At 42.1% G+C, this 22,413-nt stretch overlaps 1 long non-coding RNA gene across 1 annotated transcript in view; it reads right to left on the bottom strand.

Annotated features, from left to right (window-relative positions):
* LOC125460444 (uncharacterized) overlaps window positions 1-22,413 on the bottom strand; it is a 270,244-nt gene that overhangs the window by 3,500 nt on the left and 244,331 nt on the right. Inside the window, exons 2-4 of the long non-coding RNA XR_007249259.2 lie at window positions 11,581-11,651; window positions 8,194-8,294; window positions 2,657-2,737 (exon numbers count right to left, since the gene is read on the bottom strand). This is a non-coding gene — a long non-coding RNA (uncharacterized LOC125460444). The remainder of the gene's footprint in view (window positions 1-2,656; window positions 2,738-8,193; window positions 8,295-11,580; window positions 11,652-22,413) is intronic.

The following is a 22,413-nucleotide window of genomic DNA, read 5'->3' as shown; positions in this document are numbered from 1 at the left end:
ACTGTATCCATTGTACCCGGTGTGGCTTCCTCTACATCGGGGAAACCAAGCGGAGGCTTGGGGACCACTTTGCAGAACACCTCCGCTCGGTTCACAATAAACAACTGCACCTCCCAGTCGCAAACCATTTCAACTCCCCCCTCCCAATCCTCAGATGACATGTCCATCATGGGCCTCCTGCAGTGCCACAATGATGCCACCCGAAGGTTGCAGGAACAACAACTCATATTCTGCTTGGGAACCCTGCAGCCCAATGGCATCAATGTGGATTTAACAAGCTTCAAAACTCCCCGTCCCCTTCTGCATCCCAAAAACAGCCCAGCTCATCCCCGTCTCCCTAACCTGTTCTTCCTCTCACCTGTCCCCTCCTCCCACCTCGAGCCACACCTCCATTTCCTACCTACTAACCTCATCCTGTCCCCTTGACCTGTCTGTCCTCCCTGGACTGACCTGTCCCTTCCCTATCTCCCCACAGTCACTCATCTTTATTGGTTCCATCCCCGCCTCTTTAACTTGTCTGCCTCCTCTCCACCTATCTTCTCCTCTATCCATCTTCGATCTGCCTCCCCCTCTCTCCCTAATTATTTCAGAACCCTCTCCCCTCCCCCTTTTCTGATGAAGGGTCTCGGTCCGAAATGTCAGCTTTTGTGCTCCTAAGATGCTGCTTGGCCTGCTGTGTTCATACAGCTCCACACTTTGTAATCTTGGATTCTAGATTCACCTTTTCTGGTGAGTGATATTATGTATGATAACAGATCGTGCAATTTTAAGAGTCAAGTGGTTAGCTCGGAAATTCTCACTTATTCAGTTGTGACTGATTAATCTTAACATTAGAGAAATGCAGTTAATCAAACAAAGAACACAGACACGTGCGTTGTAAAGCTGCATGTATCTGTGTATCATCCATTTGATATAATTGCAATGTTCAAATATGTACTTTTCCGAGACGACAGTACAGTAGATACAGTCATGACGATTATGTATTCCATTTTAAAGGTCAGCTCATATCGTTTTGCCTTACAAGAGCTTAACCACAGTCAGACAGACAACTGAAACATCTTACTAAATGGATTTTTCTAACAGTAATCAAATAGTAAATTTAAGAATATAGAAGTAGCAGTAGGCCATTCAGCCTCTCAAACCATTTCAAATCAAGACTGATCATATATCTCAATGCAATTTTCCACCAATGTTCTCATATTTCTCAATGCCTCTAATATCTAGAAAACTAGCTATCTCTGCCTTTAGCATAGAGAGCTTCCACTGGGGTGGTGAATTCCAAAATATCACAGAGAGAAATATCTCTGAGAGTGAAGGAATTCCTCTTAATACCAGTCCGAAGTAGCATGCTTGTTATTCGGAGACTGTGTCCCTGGTTGTAGACCACTGACCCGACCCTGTCTGTACCTTTAACAATTTTAAACTTTTCTCTGATATTGCCCCTTAGACGTCAAAACACCAGAGAATACAGGCCCAGTCTCCTCGACCTCTCCACATTAGGACAGTTACATCATCCCAAGGATGTGTCTGGCGAACCTCTGCTGCATCCATTTCATGGACTGTGCATTCTACCTTGAGCAGGTAGACCGCAACTTCACATAATGCGCTGGGTGGGGTCTCACAAAGACATTGCACGATACTTTTCCTATTCATTTATGGGATGTGGGCATTGCTGGTTGGCCAGCATTTCTTCCCCATCCCTAGCTGTCCTTCAAAAGGTGGTGGTGAGCTGCCTTCTTGAACTGCTGCAGTCTACCTTCTGTAGACGGACCCACAATGCTGTTAGGGAGGGAGTTCCAGGATTTTCACCCAGCAACAGTGAAGGAATGGCAATATATTTCCAAGTCAGGATGGTGAGTGGCTTGGAGGGAACTTGGAGGTGATGGTGTTCCCATGTGTCTGCTGCCCTTGTCTTTCTAGATGGAAGTGATTCTGGGTGTGAAAGGTGCTGTCTGAGGATCTTTGGTGAATTTCTGCCGTGTATCTTGTAGATAGTACACACTGCTGCTACTGAGCTTAGGTGTTAGAGAGAGTGGATGTTTGTGGATGTAGTGCTAATCAAGTGGGCTGCTTTGTCCTGGATGCTGCCAAGCTTCCTAAGGAAGACATTTTTAGTCGTGTACTCAAACATCTTGTGGTAAAGGTCATGGAGCCATCTGTCTTCCTAATTGCTTGTTGCAGTTGGATTTTGGCCTTCATTGACTTATGAGCAGACACACCTTGGTCCTATTGGATATCGACATTTAATCTCTTTCCATTTAATAAATACTCTGCACCTCTCATCATCCTACCAATGTGTAAAATCTCACATTCTTCCATATTATATTTCATCCTCCAAGGTCTTGTCCTTTCACTCAGCCTGTCCAAATTATTCTGAAGCCTCTTTATGTAATCCTAACAAGACACATTTTCACCTAATTTGTTGTCATCTGCAAACTTGGAAACATTAGATTTGGTCCCCACATTGAAATCATTGATACAGGTTGTGAACAGGTCATGTCCATGCACTGATCCTTGTGGTACCCCACTATTAAAAACCTGCCAACCTGAAAATGAGCCATTAATTCCATCTTTCTGCTTTATTTCCATTAACCAATTCTAAATCAATGCCATTGTCTTACAACTTATCCCATGTGCTATAATTCTGGTTACTGACCTCCTCAAAGGGATGTTATTAAAAGTCTTCTGCAAATTGAAATACATAATATCCACCGGCTCCCCATTTTGCTGATAACATCTGCAAAAAGATAATATTATTATCAATGTCGACATTTGCCAAACCTACTGTTATTTTCTAAGAAGCCAATTACCACATACTTTATGAGATTCAAAAACAAAGTTGCTCAAAAAGCTCAGCAGGTCTGGCAGCATTTTTGGAGGAGAAAACAGAGTTAATGTTTTGCGTCTGGTGGCCCCTCCTCAGAATTCAATTCTGAGGAAGGGTCACCGGACCAGAACTGTTGACTCTGTTTTGTCCTTCATAGGTGCTGCCAGACCTGCTGAGCTTTTCCAGCAACTTTGGTTTTGTTCCTGATTTACAGCATCCGTAGTTCTTTTGGTTTGTACTTTATGAGATTGTTTAGCTCAGTTAGATAGCTAGCTGCTCAGTGATAATGGGAACTGCAGATGCTGGAGAATCCAAGATAACAAAGTGTGGAGCTGGATGAATACAGCAGGCCAAGCAGCATCTCAGGAGCACAAAAGCTGACGTTCTGATGAAGGGTCTAGGCCCGAAATGTCAGCTTTTGTGCTCCTAAGATGCTGCTTAGCCTGCTGTGTTCATCCAGCCCCACACTTTGTTAGCTAGTTAGCGGCTTTCCGGTGCAGAGTGACACCGACAACATCGGTTCAATTCTTGTACCAGCTGAGGGTACCACATAAGACTCAACTTTTCAGCGTTTCCACTCTCCTGAGGCGTGGTGATGTTCAGGTTAAACCACAACCTATTGCCTGTCGCTAAACAGAGAACATCCCTGAGGCCTGGTAAAGTTATGGTAACTTTACTGTACATTTGTAACAGATCCTAGTATTTTCCTTGCTACTGACATCAGACCAACAGGTCTTTACTTCTCCATTTTCTCCCTCCTACCCTTCTTACATTTGCAACCTTCCAATCTACAGATACTATTCCAGAATCTGTAGACTTTTGAAAATTAATCACCAGTGCATCCATTATCACTATGGGTGCCGCTTTCAACTCTCTGAGATGTAAATCATTAGAACCTGGTGATTTGCCAACTCAAATCTATTGTAATGATGATTATTTCAATATAACATAAACATACGAAATGCTGAAAGTTTAGTTGTTAATGCAAGATGCTGAGTATTTTTTATTCACTTGTGGGACATGGGCATTCTGACCAGCCAATATTTATTGCCCATTCCTTGAAAAGATCGTGGTGAGCTGCCTTTTTGATTTCAATCCACATAAACTGAAACAGGAACAAAGCAGAAATCCAATATGGTACAATATTTCACTTGTACTCCAATCCTGATCTGTACACAATTCCTTCCTGGCCAAACAATATCTCTGGATTTTTAATAATTCAATCTAATTGTTCATTGCCATCAACTAGATAATAGTTGTTCCTTAGAACACCATCATTTACTCTCCTTCAATTGTCTCAATTTATTTTTTTCTCTGTTTTGAATTATTTTCTCTCTTCTTTTGGTTTTATTACTTTGGCTTTATCAGTCCCATGTGCAAGCCAGAAACTGCAAGGGGCCACTGCCCTGGCACTTTGCTAATGCTTACCTTGCCTTTAAGCAACATGCTGAGCTTTGGGATGTATATGTTTCCTACTGAGATGTCATTATACAGCTTGGATGTGATTGACAGTCATGCTAGTAGTTGAACGATTAAAGTTGTGAGCATTTAACAAATATTATGTTGTGACTAAATGCTAACATCTAATAAATACTTTATTTAAAATTATGGCAGAATAAATGCTGTTGCACAGTTTATTTGTTTATTGAAGTTATTCACCTTTGGTGTCCAAATGTTAGCTAATGTGCAGATGGAATTAGAAACCAAAACCTGCTTTAAATATTCCAATTCTAATGATTAAAGTGACTTATTCATCTAAAGTGGTTTCAGTTTAATCTTCACTACAATAGTGATAGGGACATGAGCTTATTGGAAGGTTATAGTTTGAAAATACAGTAAAACTATAATCACTTGATTTAATGTGTGACCTAAATATAACTTTAATTTTTGGATATAAATAATAAAGGAAAAGTAACAATTGTGTCTTGGGGAAGAACACCAGCTAATGGAACTGTAGTCTTGTCATGATGATATCATCTGCCAACAATGCATTTTTTTTGTTACATAGTGACACTTCGCTAAAGAATTTTCTTGATGAAATTTATAACGAAGACTGATTTTTAACTCCTTCTGCCCGCTCTAATGGGGATTGTAGCAGCTTAAAATGGTGTCTTTTTTGATTTGTCCATGGGCATTGCTAATTGCCCAAAGGTAGTTAACAGTCAATCACAACCTGTAGGTCTAGAATCACACATAGGGTCAGCACAGCAGATTTTCTTCCCTAAAAGCATACTAATGATCCAGATGGATTTTAATGATAATCAACAAATATGGTCATCATTAGACTGTTTTTTTTATTCTAGTCATCTGCTGTATTGGGATTTGAACCCACATTCCCAGAACACTATCCTGGATTATTAGGCCAGTGACATTAAGCTACTGTCTGGTCACTTCCTGCCCTATTGCCATCTTGTTAAGACTGCCATCAAGGTGGTCAACTCGAGATCTTGCTTCTCCAAGTGGAGAGCTTATTGTGATCTACAGCAATTTTATTATTTGCTGTTATAAAGTACAAATATGGTGGTGTATCTGCAATGCATAGTCTGCCATTTACACAGGCAAATCTACTGCCCATTAAAAGGCCTGGTGGAGGTTGCTCAGAAACAATGCTTGAATATTTGAATTTCCATGTTGTTTGATGACCCAGGAAGAAGCATTAATTTTGCTCTTTAACTTAGAAGGAGCTCTGGGCTGTTGTCAGTCACTATGAACTATCCTCCTCTCTACTGACCACCCGCTACACACCCTGAATTGTGTGCCCCAGTAGAGCTCAGGCTGTCATCCAGCTCGCACGGGATCTGGCTAACTTCTGCTTGTGCTCCTTGAACCAATCCATTTTCTTGCTCAAAGCTTGCCAGCAGAATCAAAATAAAATCCTAGATGCAAAATACTTTGGGCTTCAAGTGGCCCATGGCATTCTGCTCACTTGTGGTAGTTAATAATCAGCTTGACTTTGTCATGTATAGTCAGAGTTTTGGGCAGATGAAATATTACAAAAGACTTGACAGCCATACAGTTTACTTGAGAGAAATCAATATGCTGATCAATGACACCAGAGAATTCCTTCACAGACAAATAGGGGAGGCAATGGCCTAGTGGTGTTATCTCTCGACTGCTAACCCAGAGACCCCAATAACATTCTGGCGACCTGGGTTCAAATCCTGCCATGGTAGATGCTGGAATTTGAATTCAATAAAATATCTGGAATTAAGATTCTAATGATGACCATGAATCCATTGTCAATTATTGGAGAGAATCCCATCTGGTTCACTAATGTCCTTTAGGGAAGGAAACTGCCATCTTTACCTGGTCCGGCCTGCATGTGACTCCAGACTCACAGCAATGTGATTAACTCTGAACTGTCCTCAGGGCAATTAGGGATGGATAATAAATGCTGCTGAGCCAGCGATGCCCTCATCCTATTAATAAATAAAGGAAAACAAAAGCCAAAGCAGTTATATGTGAGCATATAAGAGTCTGTACAGTGTGACAGATATGGCTTAGTTTTAATGTAATTATACATCATAAAATATAATCTTAAACTTCATTTTGAAATGTCAGTGGGACAGTAAAATTTAACTTTCATGTAAATAAATCAGATTTTTTTTCATATAATGTTTGTGTTTCATATAGGGCGCATGGCTACTCATCTCTCCTATTGGTTTAATCTGTGGTTTCAGGGTTCACCAAGTTATTGAGTTTTAATTCTATTTGACTGAGAATGGAGAACAAAAATTCTGATTACTTGCTGTATTTAGATATTGTGACTGATCCCAAAATATACATCCCAGAAAGTGCTCCTTACCAACGTCTTGGGAATTAAACATGTGATGTTTGCAATGCAGTCGGCCAGCTTGACCTCATAGGATCTGATTTCTCTGATTGGGCCTGTTAATCTGGTCCAATCAGGGAGCCCTGGCTGACTGATAGGAACAGCAGTGTCAGACATCCTGTTCACTCTAAGAGCTGGCTATGAAGTAGTTGGATTAGGGTCAAAGACTCTTCATGTATAAATAAAGGGTGACTTTGGCGATGGGCTACTTGCCTCTGAGGAATTGTTTCAGTACCAGAATTGGGAGAGCTGTCCCAAAGGCTAAACAAGTAACGGCCTAACATAGTTTTGTTCATTAATTTATACTTACAGCGAAGGTCTCAGATTTCTCTATCGCCAGCTGCAGGTGAGCTCTGTCCCACCAACAGAACAGACCCATGAAGTTGCAGCACAGAATCATGGAGTTATAGAGTCATACAGCATGGAAAGGGATCCTTGAGTCCAACTAAGTTTTTCAAACTAAACTAGTCGATAAACTAGGGGAGGCAATGTCCTTGTGATGTTATCACTAGGACTGTTAATACAGAGATCCAGGGGACAGGGTTCAAGTCATGACAAGGTAGGTGGTGGAATTTGAATTCAATAAAACAAATCTGGAATTAAGAGTCTAATGGTGACCGTGAATCCATTGTTGATTGTCAGAAAAACCCATCTGGTTTGCTAATGTCCTTTAGGGAAGGAAATTGTCATTTTTACGTGGTTTGGCCTACATGTGTGTCCAGACCCACTACAATGTGGTTGACTCTTAACTGCCCTCTAGGCGATTAGGGATGGGGTATAAATGTTGCTTAGCTAGTGATGCCCTCCTGTGAATGAATAAAGAAAAAAAATTCCCTGCTTTTTGCCCACACCCTACAAAACCTTCCTATTCATGCACCTGTACAAATGCCTTTTAAATGTTGTAACTCTCCCTGCATCTACATTTCCTCTGTCAGTTCATTCGACTTATGAACTGCCCCAGTTGTAAAAAAAAGTTGACCCTCAGGTTCCTTTTAAATATTTCTCCTCTCACCTTACAAAATGCCCTCTAGTTTTGTACTCCTCAACCATAGGGAAAATACCCTTGTATTCACTTTATCTATGGCCCTCATGATTTTATAGACCTCTATAAGTTCACCTTACAACCTCTTACGGTCCACTGAAAAAGTCCCAGCCTGTCCAGCTTCTCCTTTTAAATCAAGCCCTCCAATCCCCTGTAACATCCCTGTAAATCTTTTCTGAACCCTCCCCAGTTTAATAATATCCTTCCTAAAGCAGAGCAATCAGAACTGCGTACAGATATCTCAGTTCAACTTTTTCAGCTTTATAAGGTGGTCAGGAATAGTGATATTTAGAACTTTATTGAGTTCTCACAAACTTCTGCTGAGACAGGGAGATTTGCAGCTTTCAGGTTTTTTTCTTCCCTTATAAACAGCCAGATCTGTAATTACAGAAATCAAGTCCAGAAAGAATTGCTAAGCAAACACTGGTACACAGGCCTCCATAAACTTTTCAAAGCCTGGGTTTTCCAGCAACGAAGAGCTATAGATCTCACCTCTTATCTCAGTAAAAGCTTTTCACGTCTTTTTCTCTGTAGTCATTTGACTTTCTGAAATGAGCAGGTGGATCACAGCATATGGTGCTGTACTTTGTAATCTGATATGAAAAGAAAACATTTAAGTAAATGTACTTCCTGGCTGCCTGCAGTTTTGTCTGGTCCAGCTCTCCATCAGGTGCTGCAGTTTTCACATGACTGGCATGTGTGGCCTTTCCCCAAGATCACTGAATGCTCTACAGGCAGAAACATGAAATTGCAAATGCAGCTTTCCAACAGCTGCATCAGCATAAATGCTGTGCTTCCAGTGCTGTTAATTCAAACCACAGAGAAGCCAGCAATAACAATATGAAATCAAATATAACTTAAGTGGAACAAAAACAGATGTTGCTGGAAAGGCTCAGCCGGTCTGGCAGCATCTGTGAAGGAAAAAAATCAGAGTCAATGTTTTGGATCCGGTGACCCTTCCTCAGTACTTCCTCAGACTTATGTGAAGCCTTGCTTCTTTAGAATGTAATCTTATTTTAATCCCATTCTCAGGATACGGGCATGATTGACAAAGGCGCATCTCATAGAATCCCTACTTTTGGCCCACTGAATCCACACCAACCATCTGAAGAGCATCTTACCTAGTCCCACCCCATACCTTGCATTTCCCATGGCTATCCTAGCCTGCACATCCCTAGACACCAAGGGCAATTTAACATGACCAATTCACCTAACCTGCACATCTTTGGCCTGATGGTAGCACTACTGATTGAGCTAGGGATTCCTGGATATATCTACGAGACTTGACCTGTGACAAGAGGGAGGAAAAACTAATTGATCTTATTGTCTTCAAGTTACCTGTCACATATCCATCTATCCATTATGGACTTGGTAGAAGTGATCACTGCAGAATCCTTGTGGAGATAAAGACTGATATTTATAATGAGGATACCCTCCATCTGTTTTCTTTTAATTCTTTTGTGGGATGTAGGCATTGGTGGCTAGGCCAGCATTTATTGACTATCTCCAATTGCCGTTGAGAAGGTGGTGTGAGCCACCATCTTCAACTGCTACGGTCCACATTATTCAGTGCCACCAGAGTTTTAAATGGGCTTGATTCAGAAAAGATCTAGCAGCTCAAACTGGCCATCCATGAAGTGTTGTGGAGCATCAGCATAAGTGGAAGTGTATTAGACCACAGACTGTAACTTTTTGGTCAGGTATACCTGCCACTCTATTGGTAACACAGAGCCACGGGATCAACCCTGGAATGGGAGATATAGGAGAGTATTCTAGAAGCAGCACTAAAATGACCTGAAAATGAGGTAGCAAATTTGGTGAAGCTACAACATAAAGGTTAAGTAATACTACAACTGATGGATCAGATCCAAACTCTGCAGGCCTGCCACATCCACTTGTGAATCGTGAGAGACAATTAAATAACTAATTGCAGGAGAAGGCTCCACAAACACCTACAAACACCATGATGGGGGAGCCCAGACGATGTCTGAAGGGTCAGGAACCATATTCAAACAGATGTGCTTAGCGGTAGATCTGTTTTGGCCTCTTCCTGATGGCCACAATATCACAGAAGCTAGTTTGGATCTAATTGGCCTAATTTGACCTTCGCTTAATTTGATTCACTCCCAAGATATCAAGAAATGGTTGGAGGCCTTGGATATTAAAAAGGCTACAGGCCCTGATAATATTCTGGCAAAAGTACCGAGGATTTGTGTTCCAGAACTAGCTGTGCCCCTGGCTCTAAGAGAAATGCTGTGTATGCAACTGCATTACTGAGGACTCAGTAAAATATGTAACTCAAAGTAAGGCCTGATAATTTGGCCTCAAGACACATAATGAGTTTTATATGGTTGGCCAAGTTATTCCCGTACAGCTACAACCGTTGAGGTGGGGGGGTACAGTTTGGTGGCTCAGTGGTTAGCAATGCAGCTTCACAGCGCCAGGGACCCGGGTTCGATTCCAACCTCAGGTGACTATCTGTGTGAAGTCTGTACATTCTCCCCATGTCTGCATGGGTTTCCACAGAGTTCTCCAGTTTCCTCCCACAATCCAAAAGATGTGTAGGCTAGGTGGATTGGCCATGCTAATTTGCCTGTGGTGTTCAGGGGTGTGTGGGTTATAGGGGGATGGGTCTGGGTGGGATGCTGCAAGGGTCAGTGTGGACTTGTTGGGCCAAAGGGCCTGTTTCCACACTGTTAGGATTCTATGAACACTTGCATCTGCATGACATTGTGAAAAATTGCCTTGCTTTTGGGGAAAAAAAAAGACAAAACAAATTTGTCTAATTACTAGTGATAATGGGAACTGCAAATGCTGGAGAATCCAAGATAATAAAGTGTGGAGCTGGATGAACACAGCAGGCCCAGCAGCATCCCAGGAGCACAAAAGCTGACGTTTCGGGCCTAGACCCTTCGTCAGAGGCCCGAAACGTCAGCTTTTGTGCTCCTGGGATGCTGCTGGGCCTGCTGTGTTCATCCAGCCTCACATTTTATTATCTTGTCTAATTACTACTCCATTAATCCACTCTAAATCCTAAAAAGTTGCACATGCAGGCTTCCCAAGCTGTTCAAAATCACCATCATTTCAGAAGACAGTGGATTTCCCATTGGGTAATTTCAGAAAAATACAATACAGTCAACTCATTATTTGGTCATAACTAATGGTACATTCATGACATTTTGCAGCTGAAACCTGATCAATCTATAACTTATCTGCCAGGAAATGTTATGTTTGGATGATCTTTTCTGTGGAACATTAATTGCAATATTGACAAGCAATATGTTTGTTTCTATGTTAACCACTTTGTCATAACTCAGTTTGTTATTATACCTCTTCCAAGTAGCCAATTGCCCTGATGGGTGCATAGCTGAGGCCAGGGCTTCTGCCCATCAGTCGGGTGGAGTGTTAATCCTACAAGCAGTCACAAGGTGGGTGTTTATTGCCTACTATGTTTGGTGAAGCACAGCTCCAGGAACCACAGGATGTAGCCCTTAACACTCTGCTCTCCTGAACCCGACCCAACCTGTACAGGTCCAAGAACAGTTACTTCCATGCTGTTATTAGACTGCTGAATGGACTGTCTACTTTCAAATAATGTCAATCTTGTTAACGTTGATCTTGCTTTGCACACCTGTTGTGCAGTTGTAACCTGTATGCCTTGCTCTGCCCAGGCACCCTATGGTCTATATGTCCTTGTTTGTTATGATCTGCCTGCACTGCTCGCAAAACTAATCTTTTCAGTGTACCTGGGTACATGTGACTACTTTACATCAAATCAAAACAAATTTCCTTCCAGCTTTTTCTTCTCCCTTTCTTCTCATGAAAGCAGCTGTTTGCACTTAAAATTGCTTTTGTGACCCACAGCTGAATAGGACTTACCTGAAGGATGCAATAGTAGCTGGAAGTTGCTCTGGAACTGATTGCTACAGTAACGCCTGGGAACAGAAGAGCTGCAGAAAGCATGGCAGACAAAATGATGCAAGTGAGCCTATGATAGAATAATAATGATCGGAAAAAGTGTTGCAAGACATAAGTGTTATGCTACTACAAGACGTGTTGACAGATACAAATGCTTTTAATATGCGATACATGCAACTTAGATTTAGCATGTAACTCTTTTGAATAGTGAAATTATGTCTGCTCGGGAAATAGACGTACCAGGATTAGGATTGCAAGCTCTGACCACTGCAACACAAAACAAGATAGTAGAAAATTCACAAATGGGATCTGGTCAACACGCTCACTGTTTACACTATTTATTTTCAATATAGTGGGATATGATAGCTTGCCAACAATCACCCAAATAGCTGCTGTGCATTGTTTTATATGACCGTCATATACAACTGCATTAATGAGGCATCAATAAAATACAAAACTCGGAGAAAGGTCTGAAAATGTGGCCTCAACATACACAATGAGTTTGACGTCCCACTCCTGACATCTCACAATGTAGTCTCCTCTACACTGGGGAAATGAAGCATAAACATGGTGACCGCTTCGCAGAACATCTACGTTCTGCTCACAAAAAAGACTTTGAACTATCTGTAGCCTGCCACTTTAACGCACCATCCTGCTCCCTGGCCAACATTTCTGTCTCTGGCTTACTACACTATTCCAGCGAAGCCCAACACAAGCTGGAGGAACAACACCTCATTTTCCACTTGAGGACCCTACAGCCCTTCAGACTCAATATTGAGTTCAATAATTTTAGGGCCTAAACTCTCCCATGTCCCAACCCCCACCCCACACACCAGGTCTTGTTACCATATAGCCTGCCATTACACACCCAAGTTGTTAGTCACTAACAGTGCCCCTTAACAATTGTTCACCCTCCCAGCCTGATCGTTAGCAACTCCTTTGTCCATCCCACTGTCTTCCTCTCTCTTTGGGCTGTATCCGATCGTTTACTCCCTACCCAACCCACCTCCCTATTTTCTGTATATAAACTGACGTTTTCCCAGCCACCATCAGTTCTGAGGAAGGGTGACCAGACCTGAAATGTTAACTGTTTTTTCTTTCGCAGCTGTTGCCAGCCCTGCAGAGCCTCTACAGCAATTTTGTTTTTATTCCTGATTTACAGCATCTGCAGTTCTTTTGGGTTTTATGAGTTTTACGTGGTTGGCCTTATTTTTTAACTGGGTAATTCTGATTTCTAAATTGGAGTCTGCTTGATAGTTTTGTTGAACAGTTTCAACCAGGCCTATGATGCTTTATTGTTAATATGCACTTATAATTATTTTAATACATTAATTCATGGAATATCAGCATTGCTGTCAAGACCAGCATTCATTTGCCAATTCAATTGTCCTGAATGGATAAGGACAAGAACAAACCTTGGATGAAGGTGTTAAATTGGGAGAAGGCCACCTATAACAGAATTATGCATGGATTGGAGAATGTGGATTGGGAGCAGCTGTTTAAAGCTAAATCCACATTGACATGTGGGAGCCTTTTAAGGACAAGTTGAGTAGAGTGCAGGGCAGGTATTTCCTCTGAAAATGAAGGACAGGAATGGCATGTTATGGGGACCTTGGATGGCAGAGGAAATTATTGGCTTAGTCAAAAAAAATTGAAGCACGCATAAGATCTAGGCAACTAAAAACAGACAAAGCCCTTGAAGAATATAGAGAAAGTAGGAAGGAGCTCAAACAGTGAGTTAGGAGAGCTAAAAGGGCTAAATGTCCTTGGCAGCAGAGTTAAGATGTTTTATACATATATCAAGACAAAAAGTGTAGCTAGGGAAAGAGTAGGCCCATTCAAGCATAAAGGAGGGAGGTTGTGGGGAGCCATAGGAAACGGGTGAGATCCTTAATGTGTACTTTATATCGGTATTCACCAAAGACCGGGACATGAGGGATGTTGAGGTTAGGGATCTGTGTGTGAATATCCTTAGGCAGATCAACATAATGAAGCAGGAAGTGGTGGGTGTCTGGAAATACGTTAAGGTAGACAAGTCCCCATGGCCAGATGGGAACTGCTCAGGATACTGTGGGAGGCAAAGGGAGAAATAGCTGGTCCCTAAAGAGATATCTTTGAATCCTCTTTGGCCTCAGGTGAGGTTCTAGAGGATTGGAGAATGGCCAATGTTGTTCCTTTGTTTTTGAAAAGATAATCCAAGTAATTACCGACTGGTGAGCCTGACATCAGTGGTGGAGAAGCTCGATGGAGCAGTTACTGAAAGACAGGATTTGTTCACATTTGGAAGCAAATGGATTTGTTAGTGACAGGCAGCATGGGTTTGTACAGGGAAAGTCATGTCTCACCAAAATGATTGAGTATTTTGAGGAGGTGACAAGAATGATTGATGAGGGATGCACAATGGATGTTGCCTACATGGACTTTAGTAAGACATGCTGGTATAGAAGGTAAATTCTCATGGGATCTGGGGTGAGCTGGCTAGGTGGTGGAAAATAATGGTGGAAGGGTGCTTTTTGAAATAGAGATCAGTAGCTGGTGGTGTTCCACAGAGATCAGTGTTGGGACCTTTGCTGTTTGTAAAGTATATTTAATCATCTGGAGGAAAATATAGGTGCTGTGATTCTTAAGTTTGTAGATGACACCAACATTGGCAGAGTTGCAGATAGTGAAGAGGATTGTCAGGATATTTATAGATTGCAGATTTGGACAGAGAAATGGCAGACAAATGTGAGGTGATGCATTTTTGGAAGATCAAATGCAGGTGCAAATTATACAATAAATGGCAGAACCCTTAGGAGCATTGACAAAGTGAGGGATATCAATGTACAGGTCCACAGATCCCTGAAAGTGGCGAGCCAGGTGGATAAGGTGGTGAAGAAGGCACACAGCATGCTCGCCTTCATCGACTGGGGCATTGAGTGTAAAAGTTAAGTTATGTGTAAAACTTTAGTTAGGCCACATTTGTGATATTGCTTGCAGTTCTGGTTGCCACACTACCAAAAGGATGTGAATACTTTGGAGAGGGTGGAGAGAAGGTTTACCAGGATGTTGCCTGGTCTGGAGGATTTTAGTTATGAGGAGAAGTTGGACAAACTGATTATTTTCACTGGAAAGATGAAGACCAAGGGGTGATCTGATAGAGGTCTACAAAATTAGGAGAAGCGTTGATAGCGTGGATCGTCAGAGGCTTCTTCCTGGGGTAGAAAGGTCAAGTATAAGAGGGCTCAGGTACAATGTGAGAGGGGGAAAGTTTAGGGGAAATGTACAGGGAAAACTTTTCGCATAGGTGGTGGTGGTTGCCTGGAATGCAGTACCAGTGGAAGTTGTGGAAGTAGGCACATTAGCAACATTCAGGCATATCTTGATGGAGGTATGAACCTGAGGCAAACAGAGGGATGGATACCATGCATTGGTAAAAGGTAGTAGGTCTAAATTAGAATCAGTGCAGACTTGGTGGGCTGAATGGCCTGTTCCTGTGTTGTATTAAAGTTTCAGGGAAGCAACATGGCACCGGTAAACAAGAAGTTGGTTTGAAGTGTGTCTACTTCAATGCCAGGAGTGTCCGGAATAAGGTGGGTGAACTTGCAGCATGGGTTGGTACCTGGGACTTCAATGTTGTGGCCATTTCGGAGACATGGATAGAGCAGGGACAGGAATGGTTGTTGCAGGTTCCGGGATTTAGATGTTTCAGTAAGAACAGAGAAGATGGTAAAAGGGGCGGAGGTGTGGCATTGTTGGTCAAGGGCAGTATTACAGTTGCAGAAAGGATGTTTGGGGACTCGTCAACTGAGGTAGTATGGGCTGAGGTTAGAAACAGGAAAGGAGAGGTCACCCTGTTGGGAGTTTTCTATCGGACTCCAAACAGTTCCAGAGATGTAGATGAAAGGATAGCAAAGATGATTCTCGATAGGAGTGAGAGAGGCAGGATAGTTGTCATGGGGAACTTCAACTTTCCAAATATTGACTGGGAACACTATAGTTCGAGTACTATAGATGGGTCAGTTTTTGTCCAGTGTGTGCAGGAGGGCTTCCTGACACAGTATGTAGACAGGCCAACAAGGGGCGAAGCCACATTAGATTTGGTGCTGGGTAATGAGCCTGGCCAGGTGTTAGATTTGGAAGTAGGTGAGCACTTTGGTGATAGTGATCACAATTCTGTTATGTTTACTTTAGTGATGGAAAGGGATAGGTGTATACCACTGGGCAAGAGTTATAGGTGGGGGAAAGGCAATTACGATGAGATTAAGCAAGATTTAGGGAGCATAGGATGGGGAAGGAAACTTCAGGGGATGGGCACATTAGAAATGTGGAGCTTATTCAAGGAAAAGCTCCTGTGTGTCCTAGATAAGTGTGTACCTGTCAGGCAGGGAGGAAGCTGTAGAGTGCGGGAGCTGTGGTTTATGAAGGAGGTGAAATCTCTGGTCAAGAGGAAGAAGAAGGCTTATGTTAGGATGAGATGTGAAGGCTCAGTTAGGGCACTTGAGGGCTACGAGGTAGCCAGGAAAGACCTAAAGAGAGAGCTCAGAAGAGCCAGGAGGAGATATGAGACGTTGTTGGCGGATAGGATCAGGGTAAACCCTAAGGCTTTCTATAGGTATTTAAGGAATAAAAGAATGATGAAAGTAAGGTTAGGCCCAATCAAGGATAGTAGTGGTAAGTTGTGTGTGGAGTCAGATGAAATAGGGGAAGCGTTAAATGAATATTTTTCAACAGTATTCACTCTAGAAAATGATAATGTTGTCAAGGAGAATACTGAAATACAGGCTACTAGACTAGGTGGGATTGAGGTTCACAAGGAAGAGGTATTAGAAATCCTACAGAGGGTGAAGATAGATATGTCCCCTGGGCCGGATGGGATTTATCCTAGGATCCTCTGGGAAGCCAAGAAGGAGATTGCCGAGCCTTTGGCATTGATCTTTAACTCAACATTGTCTACAGGAATAGTGCCAGATGACTGGTGGATAGCAAATATGGTTCCCCTGTTCAAGAAGGGGAGTAGAGACAACCCTGGTAATTATAGACCAGTGAGCCTTACCTCAGTTGTTGGTAAAGTGTTGGAAAAGGTTATAAGGGATAGGATTTATAATCATCTAGAAAAGAATAAATTGATTAGGGATGGTCAGCACGGTTTTGCGAAGGGAAGGTCGTGCCTCACAAACCTTGTTGAGTTCTTTGAGAAGGTGACCAAACAGGTAGATGAGAGTAAACTGGTTGATGTGGTGTATTTGGATTTCAGCAAGGCGTTCGATAAGGTTCCCCACAATAGGCTATTGTACAAAATGTGGAGGAATGGAATTGTGGGAGATATAGCAGTTTGGATTGGAAATTGGCTTGCTGAAAGAAGACAGAGGGTGGTAGTTGATGGGAAATGTTCATCCTGGAGACCAGTTAATAGTGGTGTACCGCAAGGGTCGGTGTTGGGTCCACTGCTGTTTGTCATTTTTATAAATGACCTGGATGAGGGCGTAGAAGGATGGGTTAGTAAATGTGCAGACAACACTAAGGTCGGTGGAGTTGTGGATAGTAACGAAGGATGCTGTAGGTTACAGAGCAACATAGATAAGCTGCAGAGCTGGGCTGAGAGGTGGCAAATGGAGTTTAATGCAGACAAGTGTGAGGCAATGCACTTTGGTAGGAGTAACCAGAAGGCAAAGAACAGGGCTAATGGTAAGATTCTTGTTAGTGTAAATGAGCAGAGAGATCTCGGTGTCCATGTACACAGATCCTTGAAAGTTGCCACCCAGGCTGACAGGGCTGTTAAGAAGGCATACAGTGTTTTAGCTTTGATTAATAGAGGAATCGAGTTCCAGAATCAAGAGGTTATGGTGAAGCTGTACAAAACTCTGGTGTGGCCGCACTTGGAGTATTGTGTATAGTTCTGGTCACCGCATTATAAGAAGGATGTGGAAGCTTTGGAAAGGGTGCAGAGGAGATTTACTAGGATTTTGCCTGGTATGGAGGGAAGGTCTTACGATGAGAGGCTGAGGGACTTGAGGCTGTTTCCATTAGAGAGAAGAAGGTCGAGAGGTGAATTAATTGAAACATATAAAATAATCAGAGGGTTAGATAGGGTGGATAGGGAGAGACTTTTTCCTAGGATGGTGACGGCGAGCACGAGGGGGCATAGCTTTAAATTGAAGGGTGAAAGATATAGGACAGATGTCAGAGGTAGTTTCTTTACTCAGAGAGTAGTAAGGGAATGGAACGCTTTGCCTGCAACGGTAGTAGATTCGCCAACTTTAGGTACATTTAAGTTGTCATTGGATAAGCATATGGACGTACATGGAATAGTGTAGGTTAGATGGGCTTGAGATCGATATGACAGGTTGGCACAACATCGAGGGTTGAAGGGCCTGTGCTGTGCAGTAATGTTCTATGTATTGTATTGTGTTATTATATTGTATTGTATGGTATGGTATTGTATTTTGTACTAATTGCTCTTAAGAAAGTGATGGACTGTCTCCTGTTCACAACTGGAGATTTTTACACTTTCTTAAAGCTTCTCAAATCTGCCATCAGCAAGTTCACAAGGGAGCAGAATTAATTGGTTTCCACATAAGCTGTACAGAGCTGCAAATATGTTTGGGCCCGTTTCTGGGTCCAAAGCAGATAATGGGCTGCAAACACAAGCCAGATCCTGGGGTGCCTTTGAAATTGGGCCAATACCATTGTATAATCGTGTAACATGTTTTATATCCATTACAATTCAATGGATGCACTGCCTGATAATTATAAATGCATTAGTGACATTGGGCAGACTAGTGCAGCCACTTCATATTGTCACACTTTGAAAATCCTCATTGCCTAAAGGAAAATATTTAGAATATTATCATTAGATGTATAGACAAACTGAAGAGAATTAAATTCAGGGAAATGTGATGATTTTTTAAAAAATACAAACCAATGGCTATGCCCATACCAATCAGAATCTACTCATCGACAAATCAGCGCTTTCCTGTCATAAAGTGTAAATGTTGTTTCTCCCCTTGAAATTATTGTTTTTGTGCATTGTTCTGATCTGTGCAAGATTAAAAGATACAACAAAATTTGTGATTTTTCTGCGATACTCAGGTTCTCTACTATCAAAATGACTATTTGTAAACCCATTTGTTAACCTTTAGATTCTGAAAACTGCCAATCTCCGAAGTGCAGATGGCAGAATTGGCATTCTTCCTTGGCGTGCTGGAGAGTTATCTTTAACAGTAGCCAAGCTTCCTCTTTATTTCTATCAGTCTTATTGATACGTTTTGTGAGAACCTTTGTTTAGGGAGTTTTTTTTGTTTTATTGATTCACAGGATGAAGGTTTTCCTGTCTAGACCGGCAGTTATTACCCATTCCTAATTGTCCAGAGGGTAGTTAAAAGTCAGGCTCGAGACCACATGTAGGCCAGACCAGGTAAGGACGGCAGGTTTCCTTCCCTAAAGGACATTAGTGAACCACATTGGTATTTTTTCTTGACAATTTACCATGGTATCATATTCATCATTAGACTCTTAAATCCAGATTTTACATTAGATTCATAGATCACAGAATTCCTACAGTGTGAAAACAGGCACTTCAGCCTGACAAGTCCACACTGACCCTCAGTGCATCCCACCCAGATCCATCTCCCCATAACCCACCTCATCGACACATCCCTGAACACTACAGGCAATTTAGCATGGCCAATCCACCTACCCTGCATATCTTTGGATTGTGGGAGGAAACCAGAGCACCTAGAGGAAACCCATGCAGACACGAGGAGAATGTACAAACTCCACACAGACAATTGCCCAAGGATGGCAGTGAACCCAGGTCCTTGGTGAGGCAGCAGTGCCAACGACTGAGCCACCATGTGACCTCATCTGCCATGGTGGGATCTGAGCCCTGGAATATGACCTGGCTCTCTGGATTATTAGTCCAACAATAACACTGCTAGGCAGTTGCCTGTTTTAAATAATGGAGGACCCAGGTGTTGGTGAGGTTAGGACGATAAAAACTGCATCATAATTTCAATGCTCATCACCCGACTCCAGCTCAAAGGGAGGGTTGAAAAGCAGTCTCCTGGGTCTCGATTACCTCTGTTTACTGAAAAGAGCAAGTCACATAATTTTCAGCTGATACCTTTTGACTTTCTAAAATGGTACACACAAACTACTTGATTACAGTCAGCCAGCTTAGTTTACCAGGACATTAAATGAGTGGAGTTGAAGGTGGATGCAACTTTATAAAGTGAGTGTACTTTCCATGGCCACGTACTGTGTAAAGAGACCTTAACTTCACTATGTTCAATAATTTACTTTCCTTGCATGATTCTACGCTGCAACTCATCCACTCTCTGCAGCCATGAAGAATTATATGCCATACGTTGCCAGCACAGGCTGATCCCAGATGATGGGAAGTTGTGCCAACAATATGTCGTGTTTCTGACAGTGCTATCAACTGGGAGAAACACTTTGGAAATTCCTGTGTAGCTGTTTTTTTTTCCCTGATGAAAGAAAATGTTGTTCATTTTCTCGATGCGAAGTAAAAGGTAAACGAGCAAGTTATTAAGCAAATAGCAATAATTCCAGGGACAAAGGTTTACTCAGCAGCTCAGGAATGAGAAATTTTCCTCACAAGCCTCCTTCATTTGTTCAAATAAATGCTGATATACTCACTGCTGGCTCCACCAGCCTTAGCCACACACGGACCTCAGAGCTCTGTGCAGTAACTGGAGAAAATAGAACAAATTATCTGGCATATTCCCAGACTCTCTGATATCATTCTTGATTTTTGGACATGACGAACACATTGGCAACCAGCTTTTCCATGTATTAAAAACATGCCCTGAGTCACCTTTGCTCATTAAGATTTGAAATGGATGTAGATTCTAATATTTTGCACCGACACCTGTTTCACATGTGGATCCTTTAATGTGCCTCTGTTAATCATGCACACATTCTAGGGATAGTTTGCTTCTGTGACAGGCTTCAATGTAACATTAAGTAGGAGTTTAGCCACTACACCAAATGTGCTTCATAAAATAATTTTTTCCAAAATTATTCAACACACATAAAGGAGCTTACTCTCAAGCGTTTCATGCTTCATCTTGTATGTTCGCTGATTTTCAGTTTATGAACTTACCAACTTCTTGCACTTTGTGTTGACTGCAGGGATCATTTTTACAACGTAAAGTAGTGTAATGCATACCAATTTGAGATTGGAACAGTCTGTTTATTAACCTGCGCTTGGTCTTGTCTCAACTATGTTCTGGGGCCTTATTTTGGGTGTTCTGGATCAGAGACAAAAACCAATCAGAGTTAAATCCCCACACCATTCCCCATGTTCCCCAGCACCATGTCGTGTAGTCCATTCAGCCTATCATGTCTGTGCCTAGCTGAGCAGCTATCATATGTACATTAATGACACCCAAGAACTAACTTCATTTGTTAGCCTGGGTCCTCCAATTCGGGCCAGGGCTAGGCTATCTTCAACATTATTAATAGTACATACTATAAAAGCACACCGATACTGTGCTGCAGTCAGAGTTTAGAGGAGCACAGGTTGTTACAATAGCAATACCACTGATCAAATGTGATGGCAGGCTTTTATAGCATCAAAATATTTTCAACGGCAGTTTAAGATAATGGAATCTTCATCTACAAAGTTTCTGTACCATCACATCTTTGAACTCTTCTAAATTCATCTGATTGAAAAGCCTGCAACATATTTGTAGCCTGCGCTCATGAGGTGTATTACAGAGCAGGCACATTATTTTGCTGCAGGATTTATTAACTTCACATGTGTAGCTAGGAAAGAGCACATCAGGAGTGAGGCACCACCCCAAGCGAGCATGTGTTTCTGGAAATTTGTACCACTGTGGGAATTCAGAGCAAAGGCGTTATTTGCTTCTTTATTAGTTTATGGTTTATAAGGTCTTAAGGCGTAACTGAATGGCTGCAGGGCATTCTGGGATGGGGGTGTGGGATTTGATGAACAAATAGAGATCATGGTACATATTGTTAGCAACAATGTGGGTAGTAAATGGGATGGGATCCTGTAGGAGAAATTAGGGAGCTAAGAAGTTGATTAAAGAATAGGACACAAAAGGTAGTAAGCTATGGATTACATGCTAAATATTGAAATAGGAAGTCAGTCCAGATGAATGTGTGGTTGGACAGATGGTTCAGAAAGAATGGTTTTACATTTCTGGGACATTGGGACTGTTATTGGGGGTGGTGGCACATGTCCAAGGTGGGTGGGTTGCACCTGAACATGAATAAGATCAGAATCCTGTGGGGATGTTTGCTAGTGATGTTGGGAAGGGTTTAAACTAACTTGGCAGGAGGTGGGATCCTGTAGAAGATTCAGCAGGGGAAGATGAATGACCAAAGCTAGAGTCAAGAAGGCATAGAAATTATAGGCAAGTTGATGCAAAAGGGTGTTTGGCAAGGTTGTTTAGTGTGAATATGAATACAAAGAGCCTGATTAACAAGGCAGATGAGTTAGGGGCACAAGCTAAAATTTGAGGTATGAGCCTTGGTTGAGAGAGGGGCAGGACTTGCAGCTCAATATTCCACAATAGAGGGCTTCAGGTGAGGCAAGGAGGGAGGTAACAAGGAGAGAGGCGTTGCAATTTTGATCAGAGACTCTATTTCGGCAATAAGTAGGGATGAAATTTATGGCTTCAACTGCAGCCATATGGGTAGAAATAAAAAACCAAAAGGGAGCAATCACATTGTTACAAGTGTGGTACAGGCCCCACTAATAGTCCGAAAAAAATAGTGATGGTAACGAATTTCAACTCACCAAATTAACTAGGATAGTCACTG

This window comes from Stegostoma tigrinum, chromosome 11, assembly GCF_030684315.1.
Source record: "Stegostoma tigrinum isolate sSteTig4 chromosome 11, sSteTig4.hap1, whole genome shotgun sequence".
Taxonomy (NCBI): Eukaryota; Metazoa; Chordata; class Chondrichthyes; order Orectolobiformes; family Stegostomatidae; genus Stegostoma; species Stegostoma tigrinum.
Note: the sequence above shows the minus strand (reverse complement) of the source record. Positions and strands in the feature narration are given on the sequence as shown.